Below are 24,302 nucleotides of genomic sequence, written 5' to 3' on the forward strand. Positions count from 1 at the left end.
AAGCTTTTTTGTTGTATTTTGTACCCTCCTGTCTTGTTGAGGGGGAGGAATGATAGAGTGGCTTGGTGGACACTCGTCAGCCAGGCAAGGTCAACCCACCACAGTTTCCTTCTATCAGGCTCCCTGTCCCTATTTTTAAAATCTTGCCTATATTTCTTGTATGTCATCACTTTTGAAACTTCCTACCTCTCCATCCCTATTTAAATTCTTGCATGTTTCTTAAACCCAGTTGCTTTTAAAATTTTCTTGCTACTTTTCCCTCTCTTTGTCTCCCTGACCTTAGTTTAATTTCTCGCCTGCATTTCTTGTGCCCTGTTGCTTTTCAAATTTCATTCTTACGTCTCCCTCTATGCAGCTTCATGTACCTACTTTTTGATTCTTGTACCCTGTTGCTTTCAAAATTTTCTTTCTATGTTTCCTTCTATCCATCTCCCTGTCTCTAGTTCTTAACTCTTCCCTCTCTGTCCTGTACCATGTCACTTCTTACATTTTCTGCCTACCCCTCAGTTCTTGCCTATGTTTCTTGTATGCTGTTGCTTTTTAAAATTTTTCTCTCTACCTGGCTCCCTGTTTCTTTTTTCTAGTTCTTGCTGTTTCTTCTCCTGTATCACCTGAGAATGTTTCCCTGTCCCTTGTCCTGTCTTTATCTTCTTGTCCTGCCAGTCTCTTCCCCTTCTCTCCCCTGCTTCCTATTATTTATTCCTCCATCTCCATCCCTGTTGTTCTGCTCAGTCTCTCTGCTCTTCTCTCTCTACACTGTTTTCCTGCGTCTCGTCCCTCTCTTGTTCCCAGCATCCAATTTCCTGGCTCCCTGTCTTGCACATCTGTGTCTCTCTGTCCTTCCTCCTCTGTCTCCCTGGATGTGGGTAGGTCAGGGGCAGGGATGATGTGCTGTGGGGCTTTGGCAATGGCCCCTGTTCCTGATGGGCTCCAGCTGGGGATGGGATGGCCCCAGGTGTGGCCAGTGAGGCTGAGGATGGGGCTGGCCCTGCTGTGTGAAGGGGCTCCAGCTGTAAAGGGGGCTGCCTGGGCAGGGGAACTGGCTGAGGAGGGAGTGCACGGGGGTCTGGCTGGTAGGTGCCTGCAGCAAGGAATGGCCAGTCCTTGTGCCAAGGAAGGATCCCTCTGAGCTGTCCCTGGCCTTTGTTGGCTACATGCGTGAGCCACCATGTATCAAAGCAAGCCTTGTGGATGAGGAGCATTGAGGCGTCCGCTGCGTGCTGCCGAGCGGGTGAGGGTCAGGCAGCCGGCACTGGGGAGGAGGAAGGGGCAGAGGCGGAGAGAGAAGCATCGGGGCGGTGAAGGTCTCCTGCCGGCACCAGGAGCTGTGGTGAGTCCGCACGTCCTCTCCTCTACGTCCTGGCCCACCTCTGCCTCCCTTCTTTAGACGTCTGCTTGCCTCCCTTCGTCTGTCTCCCTCTCTGCCTGCCCACCTATGTGTATGGCTCCTCAAAACTTGTTATTCGTCTGTCAACTCTGCCCAGTACCCTGTTGCCTTTTAAATTTTTAATATGCCTCTCTCTAACCAGCTTCTTCTCCCTGTTTTTTATTTTTTCTGCACCGCCTTGTACCCCATTACTTTGAAAACTTAATTTCTATGTCTTCCCCTCTCTGTCTCCCTGACCCTATATCTTAATTCCTCCCTCTCTCCTGTACCCAGTTGCTTGAGACTGGCTGGGCATCGGTCAGTTGGTGGTGAGCAATTGTTTTCATTTGCTGGTTTTGTTTTCTTGTACAACTTTAAAAAAAAAAAGTCTTTTTAATTATTAAACTTTTTATATCAACCCATGAGTTTCTCACGTTTACCCTCCCGATTCTCCCCCTATCCCACTGTGGTGGAGGAAGTGAGCAGCTGTATGGTACATAGTTGCCAGCCAGGGTTAAACTACGATGCTACATCTACTTTTATGAAGCTGCCTATTGCTATTTTTTAATTATTTCCTGTCTGTTGTGTACCCTGTTGCTTTGAAAATTTGCTTTCTATGTCTGCTTTTATCCAGTTCACTGTCTTTATTTTTTATTTTTTTCCTCTCTGTCCTGTGCCCCTGTGTCACTTTTAAATTTCCTTTATATTTCTCAGTTTTAGTTCACTGTGGCTATTTTAAAATTTTTTTTGTCCTGTACCCAATCACTTAAATTGTCCCTCTATATCTACTTGTATCGAGCTGTGTATCACTGTTTTTTAATTCTTTCCTCACTATTGTGTACCCTGTTGCTTTTTACTTTTTCTGTCTATGTCTGCTTTAACATATTCACTGTCTTTAACTTATTCCTGTCTGTCATGTAGCCCATCACCGTTTAAATTTTCTTCCTATATCTGTCTGTTTAGTTAGCTGTCCCCATTTTTTAATTCTTTTGTCTCTGTCACGTACGCTGTTGTGCTGGTTTTGGCTGGGATTGAGTTAATTTTCTTCCCAGTAGCTAGTATGGGGCTACGTTTTGGATTTGTGCTGAAAACAGCATTGATAACCCAGGGATGTTTTTGTTATTGCTGAGCAGTGCTTGCACAGAGTCAAGGGCTGTTCTGCTTCTCACCCTGCCCCACCAGCGAGCAGGCTGGGGCTGAACAAGGAGCTGGGAGGGGACACAGCTGGGACAGCTGACCCCAACTGACCCAAGGGCTGTTCCAGACCCTATGATGTCATGCTCAGCATATCAAGCTGGGGGAAGGAGAAGGAAGGGGGGACATTCAGAGCGATGGCATTTGTCTTCCCATGTAACCGTTACACAGGATGGAGCCCTCGTTTCCTGGAGATGCCTGAACACCCGCCTGCTGATGGGAAGCGGGGAATGAATTCCTTGTCTTGCTTTGCTTGTGTGCATGGCTTCTGCTTTACCTATTAAACTGTCTTTGTCTCAACCTGTGAGTTTTACTTTTTTCCTGATTTTTCTCCCCCATCCTGCTGCAGGGGGGCAGCAAGCAGGCAGCTGGGGGGTGCTTAGTTGCCAGCTGGGGTTAAACCATGACACCTGTCACTTTTTTTCAAATTTGCTTTCTATGCCTACTTTAACCTATTCACTGTCTTTGTTTTTTTAATTTTATCCTGTGTCCTGTACCATCTCACTTTTAAAATTTTCTTTCTGTGTTTTATTTGTTTGCTGTCCCTATTTTTTAATTTTTTTTCCCTGTATGTCCTGTAAGCGGTTGCTTTTAAAATTTTCTTTCTATGGCTAGTTTTATACAGTTCACTGTCTATATTTAGTTTTTTCGTCTCTGTCTTGCACCCCATTGTTTTTTAAATTTTCTTTCCATATCTCTATTTATCTATTTTTCTCTCCCTATTTTAAAATTTTTTTCCTGTCCTGTATGCCATCATTTTTTAAATTTTCCTTCTATGTCTACTTTTAGCAAGCAGTGTATCACAGCTTTTTGATTCTTTCCTGGCTGTTGTGTACCCTGCCAATTCTTACATTTACTTTCTCTGTGTCTCTGTATTATTCACCCTATCCTTATTTTTTTTCCTAGCCTTTTTTGTTAATGCTGTCACTGTTAAAATTTTCTTTCTGTGTCACCTTTTATCCAGTTCACTTTGTTTTTTAATTTTTCCTGTCTTGCACTCCATCACTTTTAAATTTCCTTTCTATTTTTCTATGTAGTTTGCTGTCACTATTGTTTAATACTTTCTTGTCTGTCCTGTAGCTTGTTGCTTTTTAGATTTTGTTTTACATCTTCATTTCTTTAGTTCGCTGTCCCTATTTTTCATTATTTTCCATTTTTCCTTATTCCGTCACTTTTTAAAATTTTCTATCTCTGTTAACCAGTTCTATCCCTATTTTTCAATTCTTTCTTGTCCTGTACCCCATCACTTTTTAAATTTTCCTTCTATGTCTACTTTTATGATGCTGCATATTACTGGTTTTTAATTCTTTCCTGTCTGTCCTATACCACATCACTTTAAAAACTTACTTTCTATGTATCTCTCTCTCTTTTTCAGCCTCTCAATATTTTTTAATTTTTTCCTTTGTCTTACACTCCATTGCTTTTAAAATTTCCTTTCTATGTCTCTGTTTTAGTTCGCTGTCCCTATTTTTCCCTTTATTTCCTTAATGCTGTGCTTTTATAATAGTCTATGTCTTCTTTTATCCAGTAACTGTTTCTATTTTTTAATTCTTTCCTGTCTGTCGTGAACTGCATTGCTTTTAAAATTTTCTGTGTCTACTCTTATGTAGTTCCCTGTCCCTATTTTTCAATTTTTTCTCTCATAATTCTTTTACTTTTCAAATCTTTTTTCTAGGTGTACTTTTATCTTGTTTCCTGTCCCTATTTTTAATTTTTTCCTGTTTACTGTATCTTGTTGCTTTTAAAATTTCTGGTTTATGTCTACTTTTATCAAGATGTCACTCCCTTTTTTAAAATTTTCCTGCCTGTCCTGTACCCCATCTCTTTTAAATTTTCTTTCCTCATTTATTTTTAGCCAGTTTGCTGTCTTTATTTTTTAATCCATTCTAGTATGTCCCGCACCCAGTTGCTTTTAAAAATTTCTTTCTATGTCTTTGTCTGTCACGTCTCAGTTTCTCAGGATGACAACTCAGGTTTGCCGATTCCCAGGTCAGGATTAAAGTGAAACGACACCAGGGATCCTTTAACTCACAAAACTCAACTTTATTCGCTCATCACAAAAATTGGCATCAATCTACATCAGTAACCTGTGCTAACCCTGCATCACCAAACATATACTACAGGCCTTGCTTATTTTTGGATCAGTTCAGGGAAGACAGTAAGGAGACCCCTTCTGTCGAGTCACGAGGTTCAGAACAGACCCCTTTGCTTTCTAGACTCCTCCTCACAGAGGAGCCTAGGGGCAGCTGGATCCACTCCTATGTCTACAGGGATAAGATGTAGGGATTACAGAAAAGGAAAAAGAAAGGGAGAAACAAGACAGAGAGAGAAGAGAAAGATTTCACCGGTCCTGGGTCCAGCAATGGTTCAGTCAGCTGAGGGGTCCAGTCCCAGTGGGCTTGCACACTTGGGGCTTCAGTTTGTGTCCTTTTATCCTCCTTGCCCCTCATTCGGGCGGGCACTCGAACTTATTAGGCTAATTAGGTGTCATGAACAGCTTGTGAGCCTTTGGGACTTGGGATTCGTTTGGGGGGTAACTTCCCCTTCCCTGCAAACATGATATTTTGTCATGTATGGTGAGCTGTCCTGCTCAGCATATCAGAACAGCCTGGTGAATTGCCCTGCTCAGCTTACCAGAACAGGGAGCTATGCACCCTCTGGCATGCCCTCCCCCTCCTGTTGCTGATGGGTGGCTGATCTGCTGCTTTTCACCTGTGGTTCCTTGCTAGGCAGGGTTCCTTGTTATGCAGAGTTTGTTATTAAGCAGAACTTGCCCCACCACAATGTTTGATACATTAACTCTTTCAGCCTCTCACACTGCCTGTTTAGGGGTTTTTGCTATTTTAAATTTTTTTCCTCTCAATGCCTTCACTTTTGAATTTTGTTTCTTTGTTCACTTTTATGTATTTTTCTGTCTCTATTGTTTCCTTTTTTACTAGCTGTTCTCTACGTTATGTCTCTTAAAATTTTCTATGTCTACTTTTATCAAGATGTCTAACCCTATTTTTTTAATTTCCTGTGTCCTGTTGCTTTTTTGTTTTTATCTACTTTTATCCACTTCACTGTCTTTATATTTCATTCTAGTCTGTGCTGTGTAATTTAAAAGTGCTGTCACTTTAAAAATTTTGTTTATTTAGCTTGACGTTCCTGTGTTTTATTTTTTCCTTTATTTTCTTAATCTTGTGGCTTTTTTAATTTTTTTCCTACATCTGCTTTTATCTACCTCCTGTCCCTACTTCTTAATTCTTGTCTGTTGGTGTCCTGGTTTTGGCTGGGACAGAGTTAATTTTCTTTCTAGTAACTGGTATAGTGTTATGTTTTGGATTTAGTATGAGAAACATGTTGATAACACACTGGTGTTTTCAGTTGTTGCTAAGTAGTACTTAAAGCAAGTCAAGTATTTTTCGGCTTCTCATGCCTAGCCAGCAAGAAGACTGGAGAGGCACAAGAAGTTGGGAGGGGACACAGCCAGGACAGCTGACCTAAACTGGCCAAAGGGATATTCCATACCTTATGATGTCATGCACAGTATATAAACTGGGGGGAGCTGGCTGGGGATGGGGAGCCAGGGGCAGGGATCACTGCTTGGGAACTAACTGGGCATCGGTAGGCGAGTGGTGAGCAATTGCATTGCGCATCACTTGTTTTTGTATATTATCTCCAAGTATTATGTTTTGTGTATTATTATCTCCAATTATTTTATTATTATCTTCCTTTCTGTCCTATTAAACTGTCTTTATAGCAACCCACAAGTTTTACTTTTTTCCCCCCTCGATTCTCTCCCCTAACCCACTGGGTGGTGGGAGTGAGCGAGCGGTTGCTTAGTTGCTGGCTGGGGTTAAACCACAACAGTTGGGTAGGTTGTCAATTTTAGAATTTTCTTTATGTCTCCATTTATTTAGTTTGTTGTCCCTATTTTTAATTTTTTTCCTCCTTTAATGCCTTCCTTCTTGAATTTCTTTTCTATGTCTACTTTTATCTAGTTTTCTGTCCCTACTTTTAAATTTTTCTCCTGTGCCTTGTACCCTTTTGGTTTTTTAAAATTTTCTTTCTATGTCTACTTTTATTTTTGGGGGGCTCTTTTCTTGGTTCATCCTCAGGCTTTAGAGGGTCTCCTCGGCACGCTTTTATCTCTGGGGTGTAATTTGCACCCCTCTTGGTTTGTCAGAACATTGCCTCTTCCTCAGAGCAGTCTTTTTGTTCTCTCTTCCATCTCGCTTGCCTCCAGCGGGTCAGTCTCCCTCATGATACCTGTACCACGTTCAAATCTCCTCCCAGTATCTTTGTGCCCTCGAGCCTTCTTCTGTGTCTCTGTATACCTCAGTACCCCACTATTTCTGTCACAATGCTTCCTGCGAGCATCCTTCTGTTCCATCACTATCCTTGAGTTCTGTAGCAGGCTTTGTTTTTTTTCTTATTCAGAGACAACTCTTCCTGAGGCTTTCATTGTGCCCCAGAGCACTCTTACCTTATTCACTGCTATCTTGGATGTCTCCATTCAGTCGCTCATCCCCTGAAGACATCTATACATTGCTGGGACACCTTCTTGAGTTTTGCATTGTGTCCCAGAGCCGCCTTCTGTCTTTCACTCTCAGCACCCTTCTCCCATCATCGTGCCTCCTGAGGCCATCCTTGTGCCCCACAGCCCTCTTTTGGCTCTGTTGTGCACTTTGCATCCTTCTCCCTCCCTGAGAACCTTTCCTGATGCCATCTTTCATCTCCAGAATGCTCATGTTGTCCTCTATGCTAGCTAGGATACCTCTGTTCCCTGAGGACATCTGTAGTCTGTTCAAATCCCTTCTGGACTTCTTCATCGTGGCCTCGAGCCTTCTTTTGCCTGTCCCTCTCAGAAGCCCTTTGCTACTGTCACAATGTCTCCCGAGGTCTTAGATTTTCCCTGCAGCACACTTTTAGCTCTGTAAGCCCCCTTTGGACTCATTTTGTTGCAATTACACCGCTCTGATACTGAAAAGCCGGTCGAAGAAACTCTCCGAGACTTGTTTCGGAGTTTTAGAAAGCAGGCATTCTTTATTGCAGCGCTGGATGCACGCGGGATAGTTCCACCTAGCGTGCATACCACAGCTTTAGCACAAACAGGTTATATAGAATAACTAATGGCATATTAATCAGATTAGTATACGTATACATAAAAATGATTATAACTGATTATCGTAGTACTGCCTACATCCGATCATGCGCAACGAAGGATCCATTTGAGGCAAAGGGCTGCTTTTGCGACCACGGACCCATTTGAAGTTCTTGTTGGCTGTCCTTGAAGTCTTTATTCTTGTCCTTGTTCTTTGATCTTGAAGCTTAACGCAGTTTCAGTCACATGCGGTCAGTTTCAGCATTGTTCTCATCTCGCGAACAGGAACATCTAGTCATAAGAGCAAAGAACTGCAAAACTTATGAATAATTACTAGTTAATCATTTGACTACACTTTTGTAATTATGTCCCCAGCTACCTTTTGTCTACTGTTTCAACCATATTGTTAATATATGATCATTTATCAAATCTCACTTATACAGTTATCTAGCAGCAAACCAGTTTTCATCGGTCTACCTTCTAAAGGATGTGTTGTATTGTGAGCTGACCTGTTTAGCTCGAGTCCTAATTAGGGCACCTGCTAGCCTGTCCCTTTGCTGGAATTCCTCTACTCATTTGGTGTTATTTTTTTTAATATGCTGAAATACAATTTGTGATTTTAATTTTTCAGATGTGTTGTCGTAAGGGTGTGGTGATGCTCAGCAGATGCCCCATCCTGTGGGAAGCTCCCCCTCCATAGGGCAGGCAGTGTGGATTATCTGGTGTTGGGTCAAGAACCCAGAGTGGAATTGCTGTTGCAGATTATCCCAGATGAGTTTACCTACTGTGGATTGCCTGGGTGGAGCCCCTGGTGAAGGTAAACCTCATGCATCCCCCCCCAGCCTGTGCATGTTCTTGCGCACGTATCTTACCACCGCAAACTATCCATGTAACCCACCTTCCCTGTGAGTTTTTTCCCATGCCGATTGGTGGGTGCGTCACCCCCTTCCCCCCACCCACCGTGTATCCCTGAAGTTCCATGTTTTCTTGGTGTCATTTGTGGCTGCCGCCTCCCCCCCAAAACGCGGGGGTGTGGCTTCTGCTGACCCTGTCCTGTATGACTGCAGGGGGTGTCGTTGCCGCCCTGCCCTGGCCTGTCCTTGTGGGGCATGGCTGCTGCCTGGTCCCCCCATGTATTTCCATGGGTTTTTTGGTGTCTTTTGCGCTTTGGGACTCTTGTAACTCTGTTAAGGGAGTCAGCTGGAGACACGCTCAGGGGGACTCTGAATCATTGGCTATTCACAGTAAATAATTTATTTTGCAACCAGAGATATTTAGGAGATGGAATTCTTAAGGGATCTAATTCTGCTTTTATATTCATTCCTATCCAGAAGGTAGTTCTGGTAGAAGTAAGGTGGTATGCACAGTCTTGCTAGAAATGAAGCATAACCCCAGAGCGTTTTGGCTTTTTTATAGGAAACTAAAGGACATCAATTTTGATAACAACATGGCCATTGCATTTAATGAGCTAGTTTCTTACCTAGTTTAGAAAGACATCTATTGTTTTCTATCTACACCCCAGAAAAATTAAGTTTAATTCCCTACCTGATCACATTGCTGATGCAATAGGTGTAGCTGTAGTGCTGTAGTGTGCGTGTAGGTGGAGCAAGTAGTGCCATTTCCTGGGGGGGTTACTTTCTCTGTCCAGGACCTTGCTTGCTGGAAATTTAAGGCAGGTGAGAACAGTGCTGCTGCTTCTCCAGCTGACTTTATAACTGCTGGTGGTTTGCCCTTCCCCTTTCCCAGGTGATTGTGCTAAGGGTGGTGGGCGGAGGCTCGGGGTATTTGAGCCACAGCCTCTGCTGAGGGAGCTCATTGTGCTCCTGGGTTTCTCTGGTGTTGGTGCTCTGCCCTTCTTTGAGTCCTTTGCAGCTTTTGAGCTGGCTCAGCCCTTTGGGAAGAGGTGTCTGTCTGAGGTAAGAGCTTCAGGACCAGTCAAGGTTCAGCAGCATGTATAGTAGAAAGTAACGCTTGTATATGCAGCTTTTTTCTTTTTTTTTCAGGTCAGTAATTTTGTTTTGAGTGTTCAGGGGTAGAATGATGGTTTAATAGTATGCATTGTTTGTTTGTTTGTTTTAATTCTTCATGAATTATGTTGTCCTGGAATTCCCGGCTTTATTGAAAAAGGAGCCTTGTTTTTTTCACCAGTTCTGCTGTATGCTGTGTAAGTTGCTGATATCTCTCTTAACGGGACCGATGGTGATATTGTTTAGCAGGGGTTAGGGTGAGTGTCTTGTATGCATTTGTATATGGAGTTTTAGTATTTCTGAAGAAAGCAGAAGGGCCGTGAGGCACAGAAACAATTTCAGGGTCTGGAATGCCTTGTCGCCTTTCTTCATTGCCCACAGAATGCCACGGTGTCCCTAGAATCTTTGCAGCTCGTGGCAGGCCCCTCGTAGATTACAAGCCTTGGGACTTGTATTTTGTGGGCATGTAGCAGAGCTCAGGGTCTCTGTGAAGCTGTAGGTTAGGAGGTGCCCCCCGAATTTGGGATGTGGCTCAGAAGAGCGGCTCCTGAGGAGTAGCTACTGAAGGGGGTTCAGGGGTGCGAATGGAGGGCAGGAGGTGTCAGGAAGCAGTGGGGTTCCTTTCCTGACAGTTGAGGAGAGGAAAAGGGGTTTCTAAAGTTTTGGGACTGCTGGGGAAAGGGAGGAGGGTTCACCAGCCCTTCTCAGATGAGTTTTGCAGTTGGATTTGGATGTCATAGCATCGTAGAATGGTTTGGGTAGCAAGGGACTATACAGATCCTCTAGTTCCAACCCCCCCGCAATGGGTAGGGACACCTTCCGCGAGACCAGGTTGCTCAAAGCCCCATCTGACCTGGCCTTGAATGCTTCCAGGGAGGGAGCATCCGCAGGTTCTCTGGGCAACGCGTTCCAGTGCCTCGCCACCCCTAGTGAGAAACGTCTTCCTAATGCCTACACTAAATGTACCCTCTTTAGGACTGAAGCCGTTACCGCCTTGTCCTATTGCTGTACACCCTTGTAAAAAGTCCCTCTGCAGGTTTCTTATAGGCACCCTTTACGTACCGTGAAGTCTGCTCTAAGGTCTCCTGCAAAGCTGCATGCCGGTGAGGGGTCCGAGAAGGTGAGGCGGTCGTCGGCCGGGTCGGTGTTGAATAGCGAAGTATTATGGGGCTGCTCGGTTAAGCATTTACCTTCCATTTTGCAGGCGCTGTGCGGGCCACCTTTGGAATTGGATGAGCGTTCGAGGTGAGCTGTGGATTAGGGAGGAGGACCGTGGGGCTGATGATTTGTCCTGAGCGCCATGCTAACTTGGTGTCTCTTGGTACCTTTAGGTACCACGAGTGATGACGGCTGCAGGGTCTGAGTCTGGAACGAGCGGGGAAGCGAAGACGGTGGCACTTGTGAGGAGGGGGGAGTTGGGGAAGTAGTTGGTGTTGGCCAGCGGGATGCTTACACCCTTTTCTGATTTCTTTTTGTTGTTGTTTCTTTGTTTCTCTCATTGCAGATGATGAAGAACACTATGTCCCCTTGAGCAACATCCCAGTTAGCCCGTGTGATTTTTGCAGAGGATGGATTCGTACCCTTGGCCCTCTGAAAGCTAAGTTGAGGGACCCGGGCTGGGGAGAGGCTGGGAGGGAGGGACACAGCCGGGAATTGCAGGGAGGGGTTTTAAAGTTAGCGCAGGAGAGAGGGCTGTCCCAAAGCAGTCGCCTTTGCGCAGGCGAAGGGAGCGGGTTGCTTCTGAGCCCGAGACCAGCGCGTGCCGGGCAGGGCGGTTCCAGCCTGCGTCTGTGGTGGTGTGCAGTTTGTGTCGTCTGTCCTCTGTGGCTTAGACCTTCCTCGGACCTCAATGTCCTCGTTGCGCTTTGTGCCGGGGGAGCGCGGCATGCACTTTAGGCGCCGTCCCTAGCGTCTCAAATGCTCTTACTCATCGGCCCGGTGCCAATCGGGCGCTTCTTTTCTTGCGTGCGGAGCTCTAAAGCGCGGATCGGTCTCGGCAGAGTCCAGTCGGTTCTTTTTGCGGCGTTCTTTCGGGCTGCTTTGGCAGCTCGGCTCTCTAGCTGTCCGTTTTCTCAGACTGGGAGTTCTTCCCTGAACCTTGATGGTCCTAGGTCTTGATGACAGGCTTCTGGCGCATCCATCATGTCGGTTTTGACAGTACCATCTTTTAACAGGCTGTTACGTTGGACTCCTCGGGGTCTGCCGTACAGCCTCCTTGCCTCAGTGTTTTGGACGCCGTAGGTCATCTTGCCGGATGGCACCTCCCGTCCGGGAGTCATTCTTCTTGCCGAGAGCTCTCTCTCTCTCTCTCTCTCTCTCTGAATCACCTTGTCGGTACCGTTCTGTGTTGTGTGTGTTTGCGCACGGGTGTGTTTGGCTTGGAGCTGCTCTGCCCGGGGATGTAGAGTCAGGGGGCAGGTGGAACAGCGATAAGAGCCTATGGGTGAAACGTTGATGTCCCTTAATTCTTTAGGCAGGGGTTGTACAGTCATCTGGGATCGAGTAGGCATTGGTGGGCTGTGTGGACAGCAACGTTGAGATCTTTTTACGGAAATGATTGTAGGCTTGTGGCAGAGGCTGTTGAGGGGTGGTGAAGTGGACTTGAATCTCTAAGGTGTTGAGGCTTGCATGTGATGGGCTTAAAGTTTGGCCCCGGGTTTTTTGTTTGTTTTGGTTTTGTTTTTTTAAAATGGCTGGCTGTAGCTGGAGTACCGGTATTCCTAGATGGGATCAAGATCTCTGGAGTTGTTAAGCTCTTGCTCTGCATCCAGGCTGACTCGTTCAATATGGGGTTTTATTCAGACGCGGAGAGACAAGATGCGTGCCGCAGAGCGATGGAGGAGGGGAGCGGAGCGCCGTAAGGAGGTGGGTCTGTGAGTGGAGTCAGAGGGAAGATGCGGCCGGTGGCTCTGTGACTAGCTGATAGGGTTCTTTTTTTCTTTTATTTGGAAGGGGCGAAGCAAGGGGCGAAGCGGGCCATCGGCACCGGAGGTGTCTCGGCAAGGTGAGCCATGATTGCCGGGTTAAAGGAACTGTTCCTTCGGAGGCGTCGTGTTGTTGGCCAAGTTGGAAGCATCCCCTGTGGTTTGTTTTTTGCAGGCGGTACGCGTGCCTTGACGTGGCAAGCTCTTGACGACAGAGTGGGGTGGTCGAGCGGCCAAGGTAAAGGAGTGGGAGTTGGGAATCGGTCCGGGCGGGCTGAGGTTTCGGGCGGCCTCTCGGCATGCGTCTTCTGCTTTGGCTTTTGCAGGTGGCGCACGCAGCCTCGGAGGGGCGAATTCGCAGGCCGACGAGCGGTCTGAGAAGGTGAGGTGGTTGTGGGCTGTGCCGGTGTTGAATATCGAAGTATTAGGTGGTTGCTCGGTTAAGCGTTTACCTTCTGTTTTGCAGGCGCTGTGCGGGCCACCTTTGGAATTGGATGAGCGTTCGAGGTGAGCTGTGGATTAGGGAGGAGGAGAATGGGCCTGGTGAGTCTCACGACGGCTATGCTAATTTTGTGTGTCCTGCTGTCTTAGGTACCATGAGTGATGATGGCCGCGGGGTCTGACTCTGGAATGAGCAGGTAAGCATAACGCTGTGGTGTCTGTGATTAAGTGGGGGGGGGGTTGGGAAAGTAGTTGGTGTTGGCTGATGGGTTACTTACTGCCTCTTCTGATTTTGTCGCCTTTTTTTTTTTTGTCTTCGCTGCAGATGATGAAGAGGAACCTGGCGACTGCCGGATCGTCCCAGTTAGCCCGTGTGATTTTTGCAGAGGATGGATTCGTACCCTTGGCCCTCTGAAAGCTAAGTTGAGGGACCCGGGCTGGGGAGAGGCTGGGAGGGAGGGACACAGCCGGGAATTGCAGGGAGGGGTTTTAAAGTTAGCGCAGGAGAGAGGGCTGTCCCAAAGCAGTCGCCTTTGCGCAGGCGAAGGGAGCGGGTTGCTTTTGAGCCCGAGACCAGCGCGTGCCGGGCAGGGCGGTTCCAGCCTGCGTCTGTGGTGGTGTGCAGTTTGTGTCGTCTGTCCTCTGTGGCTTAGACCTTCCTCGGACCTCAATGTCCTCGTTGCGCTTTGTGCCGGGGGAGCGCGGCATGCACTTTAGGCGCCGTCCCTAGCGTCTCAAATGCTCTTACTCATCGGCCCGGTGCCAATCGGGCGCTTCTTTTCTTGCGTGCGGAGCTCTAAAGCGCGGATCGGTCTCGGCAGAGTCCAGTCGGTTCTTTTTGCGGCGTTCTTTCGGGCTGCTTTGGCAGCTCGGCTCTCTAGCTGTCCGTTTTCTCAGACTGGGAGTTCTTCCCTGAACCTTGATGGTCCTAGGTCTTGATGACAGGCTTCTGGCGCATCCATCATGTCGGTTTTGACAGTACCATCTTTTAACAGGCTGTTACGTTGGACTCCTCGGGGTCTGCCGTACAGCCTCCTTGCCTCAGTGTTTTGGACGCCGTAGGTCATCTTGCCGGATGGCACCTCCCGTCCGGGAGTCATTCTTCTTGCCGAGAGCTCGCTCTCTCTCTCTCTCTCTCTCTGAATCACCTTGTCGGTACCGTTCTGTGTTGTGTGTGTTTGCGCACGGGTGTGTTTGGCTTGGAGCTGCTCTGCCCGGGGATGTAGAGTCAGGGGGCAGGTGGAACAGCGATAAGAGCCTATGGGTGAAACGTTGATGTCCCTTAATTCTTTAGGCAGGGGTTGTACAGTCATCTGGGATCGAGTAGGCATTGGTGGGCTGTGTGGACAGCAACGTTGAGATCTTTTTACGGAAATGATTGTAGGCTTGTGGCAGAGGCTGTTGAGGGGTGGTGAAGTGGATTTGAATCTCTAAGGTGTTGAGGCTTGCATGTGATGGGCTTAAAGTTTGGCCCCGGGTTTTTTGTTTGTTTTGGTTTTGTTTTTTTAAAATGGCTGGCTGTAGCTGGAGTACCGGTATTCCTAGATGGGATCAAGATCTCTGGAGTTGTTAAGCTCTTGCTCTGCATCCAGGCTGACTCGTTCAATATGGGGTTTTATTCAGACGCGGAGAGACAAGATGCGTGCCGCAGAGCGATGGAGGAGGGGAGCGGAGCGCCGTAAGGAGGTGGGTCTGTGAGTGGAGTCAGAGGGAAGATGCGGCCGGTGGCTCTGTGACTAGCTGATAGGGTTCTTTTTTTCTTTTATTTGGAAGGGGCGAAGCAAGGGGCGAAGCGGGCCATCGGCACCGGAGGTGTCTCGGCAAGGTGAGCCATGATTGCCGGGTTAAAGGAACTGTTCCTTCGGAGGCGTCGTGTTGTTGGCCAAGTTGGAAGCATCCCCTGTGGTTTGTTTTTTGCAGGCGGTACGCGTGCCTTGACGTGGCAAGCTCTTGACGACAGAGTGGGGTGGTCGAGCGGCCAAGGTAAAGGAGTGGGAGTTGGGAATCGGTCCGGGCGGGCTGAGGTTTCGGGCGGCCTCTCGGCATGCGTCTTCTGCTTTGGCTTTTGCAGGTGGCGCACGCAGCCTCGGAGGGGCGAATTCGCAGGCCGACGAGCGGTCTGAGAAGGTGAGGTGGTTGTGGGCTGTGCCGGTGTTGAATATCGAAGTATTAGGTGGTTGCTCGGTTAAGCGTTTACCTTCTGTTTTGCAGGCGCTGTGCGGGCCACCTTTGGAATTGGATGAGCGTTCGAGGTGAGCTGTGGATTAGGGAGGAGGAGAATGGGCCTGGTGAGTCTCACGACGGCTATGCTAATTTTGTGTGTCCTGCTGTCTTAGGTACCATGAGTGATGATGGCCGCGGGGTCTGACTCTGGAATGAGCAGGTAAGCATAACGCTGTGGTGTCTGTGATTAAGTGGGGGGGGGGGTTGGGAAAGTAGTTGGTGTTGGCTGATGGGTTACTTACTGCCTCTTCTGATTTTGTCGCCTTTTTTTTTTTTTTGTCTTCGCTGCAGATGATGAAGAGGAACCTGGCGACTGCCGGATCGTCCCAGTTAGCCCGTGTGATTTTTGCAGAGGATGGATTCGTACCCTTGGCCCTCTGAAAGCTAAGTTGAGGGACCCGGGCTGGGGAGAGGCTGGGAGGGAGGGACACAGCCGGGAATTGCAGGGAGGGGTTTTAAAGTTAGCGCAGGAGAGAGGGCTGTCCCAAAGCAGTCGCCTTTGTGCAGGCGAAGGGAGCGGGTTGCTTCTGAGCCCGAGACCAGCGCGTGCCGGGCAGGGCGGTTCCAGCCTGCGTCTGTGGTGGTGTGCAGTTTGTGTCGTCTGTCCTCTGTGGCTTAGACCTTCCTCGGACCTCAATGTCCTCGTTGCGCTTTGTGCCGGGGGAGCGCGGCATGCACTTTAGGCGCCGTCCCTAGCGTCTCAAATGCTCTTACTCATCGGCCCGGTGCCAATCGGGCGCTTCTTTTCTTGCGTGCGGAGCTCTAAAGCGCGGATCGGTCTCGGCAGAGTCCAGTCGGTTCTTTTTGCGGCGTTCTTTCGGGCTGCTTTGGCAGCTCGGCTCTCTAGCTGTCCGTTTTCTCAGACTGGGAGTTCTTCCCTGAACCTTGATGGTCCTAGGTCTTGATGACAGGCTTCTGGCGCATCCATCATGTCGGTTTTGACAGTACCATCTTTTAACAGGCTGTTACGTTGGACTCCTCGGGGTCTGCCGTACAGCCTCCTTGCCTCAGTGTTTTGGACGCCGTAGGTCATCTTGCCGGATGGCACCTCCCGTCCGGGAGTCATTCTTCTTGCCGAGAGCTCTCTCTCTCTCTCTCTCTCTCTGAATCACCTTGTCGGTACCGTTCTGTGTTGTGTGTGTTTGCGCACGGGTGTGTTTGGCTTGGAGCTGCTCTGCCCGGGGATGTAGAGTCAGGGGGCAGGTGGAACAGCGATAAGAGCCTATGGGTGAAACGTTGATGTCCCTTAATTCTTTAGGCAGGGGTTGTACAGTCATCTGGGATCGAGTAGGCATTGGTGGGCTGTGTGGACAGCAACGTTGAGATCTTTTTACGGAAATGATTGTAGGCTTGTGGCAGAGGCTGTTGAGGGGTGGTGAAGTGGATTTGAATCTCTAAGGTGTTGAGGCTTGCATGTGATGGGCTTAAAGTTTGGCCCCGGGTTTTTTGTTTGTTTTGGTTTTGTTTTTTTAAAATGGCTGGCTGTAGCTGGAGTACCGGTATTCCTAGATGGGATCAAGATCTCTGGAGTTGTTAAGCTCTTGCTCTGCATCCAGGCTGACTCGTTCAATATGGGGTTTTATTCAGACGCGGAGAGACAAGATGCGTGCCGCAGAGCGATGGAGGAGGGGAGCGGAGCGCCGTAAGGAGGTGGGTCTGTGAGTGGAGTCAGAGGGAAGATGCGGCCGGTGGCTCTGTGACTAGCTGATAGGGTTCTTTTTTTCTTTTATTTGGAAGGGGCGAAGCAAGGGGCGAAGCGGGCCATCGGCACCGGAGGTGTCTCGGCAAGGTGAGCCATGATTGCCGGGTTAAAGGAACTGTTCCTTCGGAGGCGTCGTGTTGTTGGCCAAGTTGGAAGCATCCCCTGTGGTTTGTTTTTTGCAGGCGGTACGCGTGCCTTGACGTGGCAAGCTCTTGACGACAGAGTGGGGTGGTCGAGCGGCCAAGGTAAAGGAGTGGGAGTTGGGAATCGGTCCGGGCGGGCTGAGGTTTCGGGCGGCCTCTCGGCATGCGTCTTCTGCTTTGGCTTTTGCAGGTGGCGCACGCAGCCTCGGAGGGGCGAATTCGCAGGCCGACGAGCGGTCTGAGAAGGTGAGGTGGTTGTGGGCTGTGCCGGTGTTGAATATCGAAGTATTAGGTGGTTGCTCGGTTAAGCGTTTACCTTCTGTTTTGCAGGCGCTGTGCGGGCCACCTTTGGAATTGGATGAGCGTTCGAGGTGAGCTGTGGATTAGGGAGGAGGAGAATGGGCCTGGTGAGTCTCACGACGGCTATGCTAATTTTGTGTGTCCTGCTGTCTTAGGTACCATGAGTGATGATGGCCGCGGGGTCTGACTCTGGAATGAGCAGGTAAGCATAACGCTGTGGTGTCTGTGATTAAGTGGGGGGGGGGTTGGGAAAGTAGTTGGTGTTGGCTGATGGGTTACTTACTGCCTCTTCTGATTTTGTCGCCTTTTTTTTTTTTTTGTCTTCGCTGCAGATGATGAAGAGGAACCTGGCGACTGCCGGATCGTCCCAGTTAGCCCGTGTGATTTTTGCAGAGGATGGATTCGTACCCTTGGCCCTCTGAAAGCTAAGTTGAGGGACCCGGGCTGGGGAGAGGCTGGGAGGGAGGGACACAGCCGGGAATTGCAGGGAGGGGTTTTAAAGTTAGCGCAGGAGAGAGGGCTGTCCCAAAGCAGTCGCCTTTGCGCAGGCGAAGGGAGCGGGTTGCTTCTGAGCCCGAGACCAGCGCGTGCCGGGCAGGGCGGTTCCAGCCTGCGTCTGTGGTGGTGTGCAGTTTGTGTCGTCTGTCCTCTGTGGCTTAGACCTTCCTCGGACCTCAATGTCCTCGTTGCGCTTTGTGCCGGGGGAGCGCGGCATGCACTTTAGGCGCCGTCCCTAGCGTCTCAAATGCTCTTACTCATCGGCCCGGTGCCAATCGGGCGCTTCTTTTCTTGCGTGCGGAGCTCTAAAGCGCAGATCGGTCTCGGCAGAGTCCAGTCGGTTCTTTTTGCGGCGTTCTTTCGGGCTGCTTTGGCAGCTCGGCTCTCTAGCTGTCCGTTTTCTCAGACTGGGAGTTCTTCCCTGAACCTTGATGGTCCTAGGTCTTGATGACAGGCTTCTGGCGCATCCATCATGTCGGTTTTGACAGTACCATCTTTTAACAGGCTGTTACGTTGGACTCCTCGGGGTCTGCCGTACAGCCTCCTTGCCTCAGTGTTTTGGACGCCGTAGGTCATCTTGCCGGATGGCACCTCCCGTCCGGGAGTCATTCTTCTTGCCGAGAGCTCGCTCGCTCTCTCTCTCTCTGAATCACCTTGTCGGTACCGTTCTGTGTTGTGTGTGTTTGTGCACGGGTGTGTTTGGCTTGGAGCTGCTCTGCCGGGGGATGTAGAGTCAGGGGCAGGTGGAACAGCGATAAGAGTCTATGGGTTAAATGTTGATATATCTAGATCGCTAGCGTTGAGTGTTAAAAGATTTTTGAGTCATTGGATTTCAGTAGGGGAGTGGATTGCAAGTGGACTGTGAGGTAGAATATAGTAAGGCAGTAATTGGGCATGGGTGTTAATATTGTTTATGTGGACACTTTGTGATAAGCTTCTAGGAATGGTTAAGGCATTGAGGGTTTCTTTGGAATTGGTGGGAAGTTGGTGTTTGGAGCTGTGGACGATTTTTTTATGCTGACAGTGAAGTGCGTATTCAACAGTTTTGTGTGTTGGTTTTGCAGGTGGTCACGGGGCACGAAGCGTTTGAAAAAACCTCGCGTTCAGGCGATGTGGCTGCTACGGTGGTTGGACTGTGACAAGTGCCACTATGAAAGCTTGTAGGGTTTAGGGTTATTCCATGCGGGGCCCAGACAACAGGCTACCAATATGATGATTAAAGACACGAGTTTATTCAGCCTAGCTAATCATTCTTATACAATTCTCTAATTTGTTTAGAAGCTTTGATTGCCTGCTGCATGGAAGCATTTGGTATCCACGCGCACAAGCATAAGCAGTGATAAGCGTCGATATTGTCGACGCGTATAAACATAAGATAAAGTTAGTTATACTCACTCTGTACACGCTCATCAACACAGGACATAATTGGATATGCTAACTAGACCATGGGGAACTTGTCTCAGTCCAATTGGTCGAGATAAGCCCCTGAATTGAGGTTGTTTGTGTTAAGTTCCCATGAAGGTGGAACGTGCACATGTGTTTTTGTAATTGGGATCTTTCTTCCTCTACCTTCTTGTTTATTCTCTTCAAGGCCTTCTAAAGGCGTCTGGAACGCTCTTGCGACCATGAGCTACTTTCAGGCCCAGTAACTAAGTTCCATATAATTGAACCCTACAAAAGCTAAGTAGCTGGTTGAAAATCTGCGTATGGTGCAGATGTGTGCAACCTTAACTATCGCACCGAAGCCCAGCAGTACGGGACAAATCTAAACCTAGCTCAAAACCGGCACTACTGCCGCGCTTAACCTTAGATCTTTGCAGTACTATCGCACGGAAGCCCAGCAGTACCGCCCAAATCTAAACCTAGCTCAAAACCGGCACTACTGCTGCGCTTAACGTTAGATCTTTGCGTACTATCGCACCGATGCCCAGCAGTACCGCCCAAACCTAAACCTAGCTCAAAACCGGCACTACTGCTGCGCTTAACCTTGGATCTTTGCAGTACTATTGCACCAAAGCCCAGCAGTACCGCCAAATCTAAACCTAGCTCAAAATAGGCACTACTGCTGTGCTTAACCTTAGATCTTTGCAGTACTATTGCACCGAAGCCCAGCAGTACCGCCCAAATCTAAACCTAGCTCAAAACCGGCACTACTGCGCTTAACCTTAGATCTTTGCGTACTATCGCACCGAAGCCCAGCAGTACCGCCAAATCTAAACCTAGCTCAAAATAGGCACTACTGCTGCGCTTAACCTTGGATCTTTGCAGTACCGTCGCACCGAAGCCCAGCAGTACCGCCCAAATCTAAACCTAGCTCAAAACCGGCACTACTGCTGCGCTTAACCTTGGATCTTTGCAGTACTATCGCACCGAAGCCTAGCAGTACAGCCAAATCTAAACCTAGCTCAGAACTGGCACTACTGCTGCGCTTAAGCTTGGATCTTTGCAGTACTGTCGCACCGAAGCCCAGCAGTACCGCCCAAATCTAAACCTAGCTCAAAACCGGCACTACTGCTGCGCTTAACCTTAGATCTTTGCAGTACTGTCGCACCGAAGCCCAGCAGTACCGCCAGATCTAAACCTAGCTCAAAACCGGCACTACTGCTGTGCTTAACCTTGGATCTTTGCAGTACTATCGCACCGAAGCCCAGCAGTACCGCCAAATCTAAACCTAGCTCAAAACCGGCACTACTGCTGCGCTTAACCTTGGATCTTTGCAGTACTATCGCACCGAAGCCCAGCAGTACCGCCAAATCTAAACCTAGCTCAAAACCAGCACTACTGCTGCGCTTAACCTTGGATCTTTGCAGTACTATCGCACCGAAGCCCAGCAGTACCGCCCAAATCTAAACCTAGCTCAAAACCGGCACTACTGCTGCGCTTAACCTTGGATCTTTGCAGTACTATCGCACCGAAGCCCAGCAGTACCGCCAAATCTAAACCTAGCTCAAAACCGGCACTACTGCTGCGCTTAACCTTGGATCTTTGCAGTACTGTCGCACCGAAGCCCAGCAGTACCGCCAAATATAAACCTAGCTCAAAACCAGCACTACTGCTGCGCTTAACCTTATATCTTTGCAGTAGTGTCGCACCGAAGCCCAGCAGTACCGCCCAAATGTAAACCTAGCTCAAAACCGGCACTACTGCTGCGCTTAACCTTAGATTTTTGCAGTACTATCGCACTTAAGCCCAGCAGTACCGCCAAATCTAAACCTAGCTCAAAACCGGCACTACTGCTGCGCTTAACCTTAGATCTTTGCGTACTATCGCACCGAAGCCCAGCAGTACCGCCAAATCTAAACCTAGCTCAAAACCGGCAGTACTGCTGCGCTTAGCCTTGGATCTTTGCAGTACTATCGCACCGAAGCCCAGCAGTACCGCCCAAATCTAAACCTAGCTCAAAACCGGCACTACTGCTGCGCTTAACCTTGGATCTTTGCAGTACTATCGCACCGAAGCCCAGCAGTACCGCCCAAATCTAAACCTAGCTCAAAACCGGCACTACTGCTGCGCTTAACCTTGGATCTTTGCAGTACTATTGCACTTAAGCCCAGCAGTACCGCCCAAATCTAAACCTAGCTCAAAACAGGCACTACTGCTGCGCTTAACCTTGTATTTTGGCAGTACCATCGCACCGAAGCCCAGCAGTACCGCCAAATGTAAACCTAGCTCAAAACCGGCACTACTGCTGCGCTTAACCTTAGATCTTTGCAGTACTATCGCACCGAAGCCCAGCAGTACCGCCCAAATCTAAACCTAGCTCAAAATAGGCACTACTGCTGCGCTTAACCTTGGATCTTTGCAGTACCATCGCACCGAAGCCCAGCAGTACCGCCAAATCTAAACCTAGCTCAAAATAGCCGCTACTGCTGCGCTTAACCTTAGTTTTTGGCAGTACTATCGCACTTAAGCCCAGCAGTACCGCCAAATCTAAACCTAGCTCAAAATAGGCACTACTGCCGCGCTTAACCTTGGATCTTTGCAGTACTATTGCACTTAAGCCCAGCAGTACCGCCCAAATCTAAACCTAGCTCAAAATAGGCACTACTGCTGCGCTTAACCTTAGATTTTGGCAGTACTATCACACTGAAGCCTAGCAGTACCGCCAAATCTAAACCTAGCTCAAAACTGGCACTACTGCTGCGCTTAGCCTTGGATTTTTGCAGTACTATCGCACCGAAGCCCAGCAGTACCGCCCAAATCTAATCCTAGCTCAAAATAGGCACTACTGCTGCACTTAGCCTTGGATTTTGGCAGTACTATCGCGCTTAAGCCCAGCAGTACCGCCCAAATCTAAACCTAGCTCAGAACTGGCACTACTGCTGCGCTTAAGCTTGGATCTTTGCAGTACTGTCGCACCGAAGCCCAGCAGTACCGCCCAAATCTAAACCTAGCTCAAAACCGGCACTACTGCTGCGCTTAACCTTAGATCTTTGCAGTACTGTCGCACCGAAGCCCAGCAGTACCGCCAGATCTAAACCTAGCTCAAAACCGGCACTACTGCTGTGCTTAACCTTGGATCTTTGCAGTACTGTCGCACCTCAGCACAGCAGTACCGCCCAAATGTAAACCTAGCTCAAAACCGGCACTACTGCTGTGCTTAACCTTAGATCTTTGCAGTACTATCGCACCGAAGCCCAGCAGTACCGCCAAATCTAAACCTAGCTCAAAACCGGCACTACTGCTGCGCTTAACCTTAGATTTTGGCAGTCCTATCGCACTTAAGCCCAGCAGTACCGCCCAAATCTAAACCTAGCTCAAAACCGGCACTACTGCTGCGCCTAACCTTGGATCTTTGCAGTACTATCGCACCGAAGCCCAGCAGTACCGCCAAATCTAAACCTAGCTCAAAACCGGCACTACTGCTGCGCTTAACCTTGGATTTTTGCAGTACTATCGCACTTAAGCCCAGCAGTACCGCCAAATCTAAACCTAGCTCAAAACCGGCACTACTGCTGCGCTTAACCTTAGATCTTTGCGTACTATCGCACCGAAGCCCAGCAGTACCGCCAAATCTAAACCTAGCTCAAAACCGGCAGTACTGCTGCGTTTAACCTTAGATTTTGGCAGTACTATCGCACTTAAGCCCAGCAGTACGGCCAAATCTAAACCTAGCTCAAATCCGGCACTACTGCTGCACTTAACCTTGGATTTTGGCAGTACTATCGCACTTAAGCCCAGCAGTACCGCCAAATCTAAACCTAGCTCAAAACTGGCACTATTGCTGCACTTAATCTTGATTTTGGCAGTACCATGGCACCGAAGCCCAGCAGTACCGCCCAAATCTAAACCTAGCTCAAAACCAGCACTACTGCTGCGCTTAACCTTGGATCTTTGCAGTACTATCACACCGAAGCCCAGCAGTACCGCCCAAATCTAAACCTAGCTCAAAATAGGCACTACTGCTGCGCTTAACCTTGGATTTTGGCAGTACTATCGCACCGAAGCCCAGCAGTACCGCCCAAATCTAAACCTAGCTCAAAACCGGCACTACTGCTGCGCTTAACCTTGGATCTTTGCAGTACTATCGCACCGAAGCCCAGCAGTACCACCCAAATCTAAACCTAGCTCAAAACTGGCACTACTGCTGCGCTTAACCTTAGATCTTTGCGTACTATCGCACCGAAGCCCAGCAGTACCGCCCAAATCTAAACCTAGCTCAAAACCGGCACTACTGCTGCACTTAACCTTGGATCTTTGCAGTACTATCGCACCAAAGCCCAGCAGTACCGCCAAATCTAAACCTAGCTCAAAACCGGCACTAATGCTGCGCTTAACCTTGGATCTTTGCAGTACTATCGCACCGAAGCCCAGCAGTACCGCCCAAATCTAAACCTAGCTCAAAACAGGCACTACTGCTGCGCTTAGCCTTGGATTTTTGCAGTACTATCGCACCTCAGTTCAGCAGTACTGCCCAAAGCGAAACCTAGCTCAAAACCGGCACTACTACTGTGCTTAACCTTGGATCTTTGCAGTACTATCGCACCGAAGCCCAGCAGTACCGCCAAATCTAAACCTAGCTCAAAACCGGCACTACTGCTGCGCTTAACCTTGGATCTTTGCGTACTATCGCACCGAAGCCCAGCAGTACCGCCCAAATCTAAACCTAGCTCAAAACCGGCACTACTGCTGCACTTAACCTTGGATCTTTGCAGTACTATCGCACCAAAGCCCAGCAGTACCGCCCAAATCTAAACCTAGCTCAAAACAGGCACTACTGCTGCGCTTAACCTTGGATTTTGGCAGTACCATCGCACCGAAGCCCAGCAGTACCGCCAAATGTAAACCTAGCTCAAAACCGGCACTACTGCTGTGCTTAACCTTGGATCTTTGCAGTACTATCGCACCGAAGCCCAGCAGTACCGCCAAATCTAAACCTAGCTCAAAACCGGCAGTACTGCTGCGCTTAACCTTGGATCTTTGCGTACTATCGCACTGAAGCCCAGCAGTACCACCCA

The sequence above is a fragment of the Haliaeetus albicilla genome, chromosome 14, assembly GCF_947461875.1.
Source record: "Haliaeetus albicilla chromosome 14, bHalAlb1.1, whole genome shotgun sequence".
Taxonomy (NCBI): Eukaryota; Metazoa; Chordata; class Aves; order Accipitriformes; family Accipitridae; genus Haliaeetus; species Haliaeetus albicilla.